This window comes from Mobula hypostoma, chromosome 7, assembly GCF_963921235.1.
Source record: "Mobula hypostoma chromosome 7, sMobHyp1.1, whole genome shotgun sequence".
In the NCBI taxonomy this organism is placed as follows: Eukaryota; Metazoa; Chordata; class Chondrichthyes; order Myliobatiformes; family Myliobatidae; genus Mobula; species Mobula hypostoma.
In genome coordinates this window covers 11755960-11763870 of record NC_086103.1, presented here as the reverse complement: position 1 = coordinate 11763870, position 7911 = coordinate 11755960, and positions in this window count along the sequence as shown.

Below are 7911 nucleotides of genomic sequence, written 5' to 3'. Positions count from 1 at the left end.
GGTGGGTTAGTGGGTGGAGGTGTTGATCGGCCTCACTGCTTGGGGAAAGTAACTGTTTTTGAGTCTGGTGGTCCTGGTGTGGATGCTACGTAGCCTCCTCCCTGATGGGAGTGGCACAAACAGTCCGTGAGCAGGGTGGGTGAGATCCTTCATGATATTGCTGGATCCTTTCCAGTCTGTTTCCGTATGTACGTCCGTGATAGCGTGAGTGCGCCAGGGTGCACACTGTCCCAGTACTCGCCTGGGATGTTGTCTGGCCCTGCCGCCTTTTCATATCTGCTGCTGTTCCTGAGATATCGAATGCTCTGTTATAAAGGCAACAAGTCACAGTGTTTATCAAAGAGGCTTTAAGAATTCCCTTCAGATCTGACAGATTGAATGGATAGTCAGAAACTTTTTTCCCAGGGTTTCAGTGGCTAACATGAAGGGGCATAATTTTATTGTCATTGGAGGAAAGTTTAGGGGTATGTTGGAGGTACATTTTTTAATACAGTGTGGTGAGTATGTGGTACGCACTGCCAGGGTTGGTGATAGAGGCAGATACGTTATGGACATTTAAGAGACTTAATAGGCACATGGATGATAGAAAAATGGAGGGTTATGCAGGAGGGAAGGGTTAGGTTCATCTTACTTACTTAAGAATACAGGATAAGCTGGTGGGACCATAAGGCCATAACTATAAGATATAGGAGCAGAATTAGGCCATTTGGCCCATCGAGTGTGCTCCGCTATTTCATCATGGCTGATCCATTTCCCTCTCAGTCCCAGTCTCCTGTCTTCTCCCCGTATCCCTTCATGCCCTGACCAATCAAGAATCTATCAACCCCTGCCTAAATATACCCAGTGACTTTGCCACCACAGCTGCCTGTGGCAACAAATTCCACAGATTCACCACTCTGTAGCTAAAGAAATTCCTCCTCATCTCCATTCTAAATAGATGCCCCTCTATTCTGAGGCTGTGCCCTCTGGTCCTGGACTCTCCCACTATAGAGAACATCCTCTCCACATCCACTCTATCTAGGCATTTCAATATTCACTCGGTTTCGATGAAATCCCTCCCTCATTCTTCTGAATTCCGGTGAGTACAGGCCCAGAGCCATCAAACACTCCTCATATGATAAGCTTTTCAATCCCAGAATCATTTTCATGAACCTCCTTTGAACCCTCTCCAATGTCAGCACATCCTTTCTTAGATAAGAGGCCTAAAACTGCTCACAATACTCTGTGACTGGTGCTTTATAAATTTTGAACATTACATCCTTGCTTTTATTCTAGACCATAGTCCACGAGACATAGGAGCAGAATTAGGCCATTTGGCCCATCAAGTCTTCTCCACCATTCGACCATGGCTGATCCTTTTCCCCCCCTCCTCAGCTCCACTCCCCAGCCTTCTCCCCATTAACCCTTAATGCCGCGTCCAATCAAGAACCTATCAATCTCTGCCTTAAAAACACCCAATGAGCTGGTCTCCACAGCTGCCCTGTGGTAACAAATTCCACAAATTCACCAACCTCTGGCTAAAGAAATTTCTCTGTATCTTTGTTTTAAACGAACGCCCCTCTATCCTGATGCTGTGCCATCGTGTCCTAGGCTTCCCCACTATGGGAAACATCCTTAACACATCTACTCTGTCTAGGCCTTTCAACATTCAAAAAGATTTCAATGAGATCCTCCTCATCCTTCTAAATTCCAGTGAGTACAGACCCAGAGCTATCAAACATTCCTCACATGATAACCCTTTCATTCCTGGAATCATCCTTGTGAACCTCCTCTGAACTCTCTCCAATGTCAGCACATCTTTTCTTAGATGAGCAGTCCAAAATCATTCACAATAGTTCACCTCACAATACTCGAGGTGAGGCTTCACAAGTGCCTTATAAAGCCTCAGCATCACATCTCTGCTCTTATATTCTAGACCTCTTGAAGTAAATGCAAACATTGAATTTGCCTTCCTCACCACTGAAATCTACCTGCAAGTTAACCTTTAGGATGTTCTGCACAAGGACTCCCAAGTCCCTTTCCATCTCAGATGTTTGATTTGCTCTCCATTTATAGTCATGGTCATAGTCATACTTTATTGATCCCGTGGGAAATTGGTTTTCATTACAGTTACACCATAAATAATAAATAGTAATAGAACCATAAATAGTTAAATAGTAATATGTAAATTATGCCAGTGAATTATGAAATAAGTCCAGGACCAGCCTATTGGCTCAGGGTGTCTGACTTTCCAAGGGAGGAGCTGTAAAGTTTGATGGCCACAGGCAGGAATGACTTCCTATGACGCTCTGTGTTGCATCTCGGTGGAATGAGTCTCTGGCTGAATGTACTCCCGTGCCCACCCAGTACATTATGTAGTGGATGGGAGACATTGACCAAGATGGCATGCAACTTGGACAGCATCCTCTTTTCAGACACCACCGTCAGAGAGTCCAGTTCCATCCCCACAACATCACTGGCCTTACGAATGAGTTTGCTGATTCTGTTGGTGTCTGCCACCCTCAGCCTGCTGCCCCAGCACACAACAGCAAACATGATCGCACTGGCCACCACCAGTGCTATCATGTTTAGTAAACAGTCTTCTCATTTATCTCTTCTACCAAAGTGCATGACCATACACTTCCCGGTACTGTATTCCAGTTTTTCCCACTCTCCTAATTTGTCTAAGTCCTACTGTAGCCTCTCTGCTTTCTCAACACTACCTTTCCCTCCACTTATCTTTGTATCTTTGCAAACTTGGTCACAAAGCCATCAATTCCATTATCCAAATTATTGACATTTAATGTAAGAAGAATGGGTGCCAGAGCAGTCCCCTGTGGAACACCACTAGTCACCGGCAGACAACCAGAAAAGGCTCCCTTTATTCCCACTCGTTGCCTCCTGCCAATCAGCCACTGCTTCACCCATGCTAGAATCTTTCCTGTAATACCATGGGCTGGTAGCTTGTTTCGCAGCCTCATGTGTGACACATTGTCAAAACCCTTCTGAAGATCCAAGAACACACCTTCTGCCAATTCTCAATTGTCCATCTTGCTTGTTATTTCTTCAAAGGATTCCAACAGATTTGTCAGGCAAGATTTTCCCCTGTGGAAACCATGCTGACTACAGCTTATTTTATCATGTGCCTCCAAGTACCCTGAAACCTCATCCTTATCAATTGACTCCAACATTTTCCTAACCACCAATGTCCCACTAACTGGCCTGTAATTTCCTTTCTTCTGCCTCTCTCCCTTCTTGAAGAGTGGAGTGACATTTGCAATTTTCCAGTCTTCTAGAACCATTACAGAATGTAATGATTCTTGAAAGATCATTACTAACGCCTCCACAGTCTCTTCAGCCACCTCTTTCAGAACCCTGGGATGTACACCATCTGGTGCGGGTGACTTATCTACCTTCAGACCTTTCAGCTTCCCAACCACCTTCTCCCTAGTAATGGCAACTTCACTCATGTCTGCCCCTGACACTCTCGAACTTCTGGCTTACTTCCACAGTGAAGACTGATCCAAAATACTTAGTCAGTTTGTCTGCCATTTCGTTGTCTCTCATTGCTACCTCTCCAGCTTGGTTTTCAGCAGTCCAATGTCCACCCTCACCTCTCTTTTACACTTTGTATACTGTCTCTGAAGGGCAGTGGAAGGAGTACAAGCGAGTAGATGATAAGTGAGACTAGGGTAAAGTGTGTGTGTGGGGGAGAGGGTTGCTGATAGGCTGGGAGGTGATAGGAGGAAGAGGTAAATGCTGAAGAAGGAGGAATCTGATAGGCGAGGAGAGTGGACCATGGGAGAAAGGGATGGAGAAAGGGCACCAGTGAGAAAAATGGAGGGAAGGTTTAGGTTGATCTTACCAGACCAGAGTCTTGAGGCTAGAGTAGGTTAGAATGTTGGCACAACATTGTGGGCTGAAGGGCCTGTACTGTGCTGAATTGTTCTGTTTTCTATCCTCTGTGAGTGGAATTTGAATGTTCTCCCTGCGACCATGTGGGTTCCTCTGGTGCTCTGTTTTCCCCCCACATCCCAATAACATGCCAGTTCATGGGCCCATTGGCCACTGTGAATTGCCCCTACTGAATCTGGGGTAAGCTGATGGGAATGCACCATCAAATGGGTCAGCATGATTCAGTGGGCCGAAGGGTCTGCATCTTCTTGTAATGCTTTACACGGCCTATTGTAAGAGTGGGGTTTGATTCCTACTTGTCGAGAAGGAGTTTTTACGTTCTCCCTATGGCTGTGTGGGTTTCCTCTGGGTGATCTGGTTTCCTCCCACGGTCCAAAGACATAGGGATTGGGGTTAGTAAGTTGTGGGCATGCTATGTTGGCGCCAGAAGCATGGCAATACAATCCTTACTGATATGATTTGATGCTAACATCGCATTTCACTGTACATGTGACAAATAAGGCTAATCTTTGATCCTTCTCTCTCTCTCTCCTGATTGCATGGTGCATTGCGTCTCCCAGCCAGGAAATGTCTCACTTTGTTGGAGATTAGAGTAGTTGTGCTTGGACAGAAACCAGCTTCCCCTCTGTGGGCTCGGTCTAACTTCACAGCTCCTTGGTCAGATTTCTGAACAGTCCATGAATCCACGACCCCACTATTTTTGCTCACTCGATTTGATATATTTTTACACTTTCTGTGTAACTGTAACTATATTCCACATTGTTCTGCCTTGTACCACCTCACTGAGTCGGAAGCATGCAAACTTGCAGGCTGCTCCCACACCTCCTCGGACTGTGTTGCTCATTAATGAAAATGACGTATTTCTCTGGGTTTCAGTGTCCAGTACTGTGTAAAAGTCCGAGGCACATGTAAAATATTCTGTAAAGCGAAAATGCTTTCAAAAAATAATGAAATGAAAAGTTTCTAAATATCAAAAAACTTACTATAAAGAGCAGTAAACAGTAAAAATACTAAATCAAATCAATCAAGAAATAAAGATGGCGCCGGTAACTGGCGACTTTGCTCATGCTCTCCCAAGCAAACTGCCCTCTCCAGTATTTGGTGTGACTACCCTTTGCCTTAAAAACTGCATCCGTTCCCTTAGGTACACTGTCGTGCAGTTTTTTAAGAAAAGCAGATGGTAGCTTGTTCCAAACATCTTGGAGAACTTGCCACAGTTCTTTTGCAGACTTTAGCCACCTTGTCAGTGTCAGCCTCTCCAGGTAATCCCAGGTAGCCTTAATGACGTTGATCAGGGCTCCGTGGAGGCCATACCAACCGTTGCAGAATCCCTTGTTCGTCTTTTCACAGAAGATAGTTCTTTATGACTTTGGCCATGTGTTTGGGATCATTGTCCTCCTGCAGAATGAAGATGGTACTGATCAGACGCCATCCTATGGTACTGTGTGATGGATGAGAATCTGCTTGTACTCCTCGGCATTAAGAATTCCATTAATTCTGACCAGATCACCAACTCCATTTGCAGAAATGCAGCCGGAAACCTGCAGGAACCTCCGCCATGCTTCACTGTTGGCTGCAGACACTCATCCATGTAGAGCTCTGCAGTTCTTCAACAGACAAACCTCCTCCTGTTTGAGCCAAAAAAAAAATCAAACTTTGACTCATCAGTCCAGAGCACTCGCTGCCACTGTTCAGCACTCCAGGCCTTGTGTTTTTGTGCATAGGTGAGTCTCTTAGCTTTGTCTTCAATTCAGAGGAATGACTTTTTGGCAGCAACTCTTCCAATGAAGACCACTTCTGTCAAAACTTCTGCAGACTGTGAAGGAGAGTAATTGGGTTCCAGTGGTTTCTGTGAGCTCAGAGCTAGGATCAGTACTGGATTTCTTCCGACTGAGGAGGGACATCGGTATTTTTGGTCTGTTGCACTCAGTTTCTGTAGCCGACCATCGCGTTTCTGGTCCAACCTTGCCTCATCTTCTGCATCCTCTACGAGTCCACTGCCGATGTTTCGATTCAGAACTCACCATCAGTACTGGGAGTGAAGAGGCGAGATGGCCAACGAGTTCTCAGTCTGGCGTGGAGGCGGCAATGCACAGGATCAGGAAAAGCGACAGAGGGCTGTAAACTCAGCCAGCCCCTTCATGGACACCTGCCTCCCCAGCATCGAGGGTACTTTCAAAACATGATACCTCAAGAAGGTGTCATCCATCATTAAGGGCCCCCACCACCCAGAATATGTCCTCTTCTCATTACGAATATCAGGGTGCCTGAAGACACACACTCAACGTTTTAGGAACAGCTTCTTCCCCTTCGCCATCAGATTTCTGAATGGTCCATAAACCCATCAACACTACCTCACATTTTTGCTCGCTTTTTGCACTACTTCTTTAATTTTTACATTTCCCATTGTAACTTACAATAACTTTTAAATGTATTGCACTGTACTTCTGCAAAACAAATTTCACGTTTCTATATCAAAATAAAATTTATTCATAATTTAGAAAGTATCTTATTCTTACATCCATAGTTAATGCTCTTAGCATGGTTCTGTTATATTCCTTAAAACCAATAAGACCAAAAGACAAAGGGGCAGAATTAGACCATTCTATCATGGCTGATTTATTATCCCTCTTAACCCCATTCTCCTGCCTTCTCCCCAAAACATTTCATTGCCGGACTAATCAAGAACCTATCAACCTCTAACTTAAATGCACCCAGTGACTTGGCCTCCACAGCCATCTCTGGCAATGAATTCCACAGATATACCACCCTCTGGCCTAAGAAATTCCTCTTCATCTCTGTTGTCCCTCTATTTTGAGGCTGTGCTCTTTGATCCTAGTCTTCCCCACCAAAGGAAACATCCTCTCTACATCCACTATATCTAGACCTTTCAACTTAGAACATGTTTCAATGAGATTCTCCGCCACTCCCATTCTTCTGAATTCCGGCGAGTATAGGCCCAGAGCCATCAATCACTGTTCACACGATAAGCCTGGAATTATCCTCATGAACCTCCTCTGAATCGTCTCAAATGTCAGCACTTCCTTTCTAAGATAAGGGGCCCAAAACTGCTCACAATACTCCAAGTGAGGCCTCACTAGAGCATCATAAAGTCTCAGCATTACATCCTTGCTTTTACATTCTCGTCTTCTTGAAATGAATGCTAACATCTCATTTGATTTCCTTACCACAGATTCAAACTATGAATTAACCTTCAGGGAATCCTGCACACGGACACACAAGTCCCTTTGCACCTCGAGTTTTAAACTTTTCTCTCCATTTAAAAAATAGTCTATGCTTTGATACCTTCTGCCAAAGTGCTTGACCACACACTTCCCAGCACTGTATTCCACCTGCTCATTTTCCTAATCTGCCTAAGTCCTCCTGTAGCCTCTCTACTTCCTCAACACCTCCTGCCACTCCACCTATCCTCATATTGTCCACAAACTTGGCATCAAAGCCATCAATTTCATCACTGAAATCGCCGATACATAACACAAAAAGAACCGGCCCAAACACCAATCCCTGTGGAACATCACTAGTCACCCACAGCCAGCTCAAAAAGGTTCCTTTTATTCCACTCTTTATCTCCTGCCGAACAGCCAATGCTCTGTCCATTCACAAAGAAGAAAAAATCTGCAGATGCTGTTAATCCAAGCAAAACACACAAGGAACTGGAGGAACTGAAAAAACTGTCATGATGAAGGGTCTTGGCCTGAAATATTAACTGTTTACTCTTTTCCATGCATGCTGCCTGCCCTGCTCAGTTCCTCCAGCATTTTGTGTGTAATCCTCTATCCATCCTAGTATCTTTCCTGAAAAATCCTGGGTTCTTATCTTGTTTAGCAGACCTTGTCAAAGGCCTTCTGAAAATCCAAGTGCACAACATACACTAACTCTCCTTTCTCTATCCTGCTTGTTATTTCTTCAAAGAATTCCCCTTCAGGAACCATGATGACTTTGACCTATTTTGTCATGTGCCTCCAAGTACCCCAAAACCGCATCCTTAACAATCGA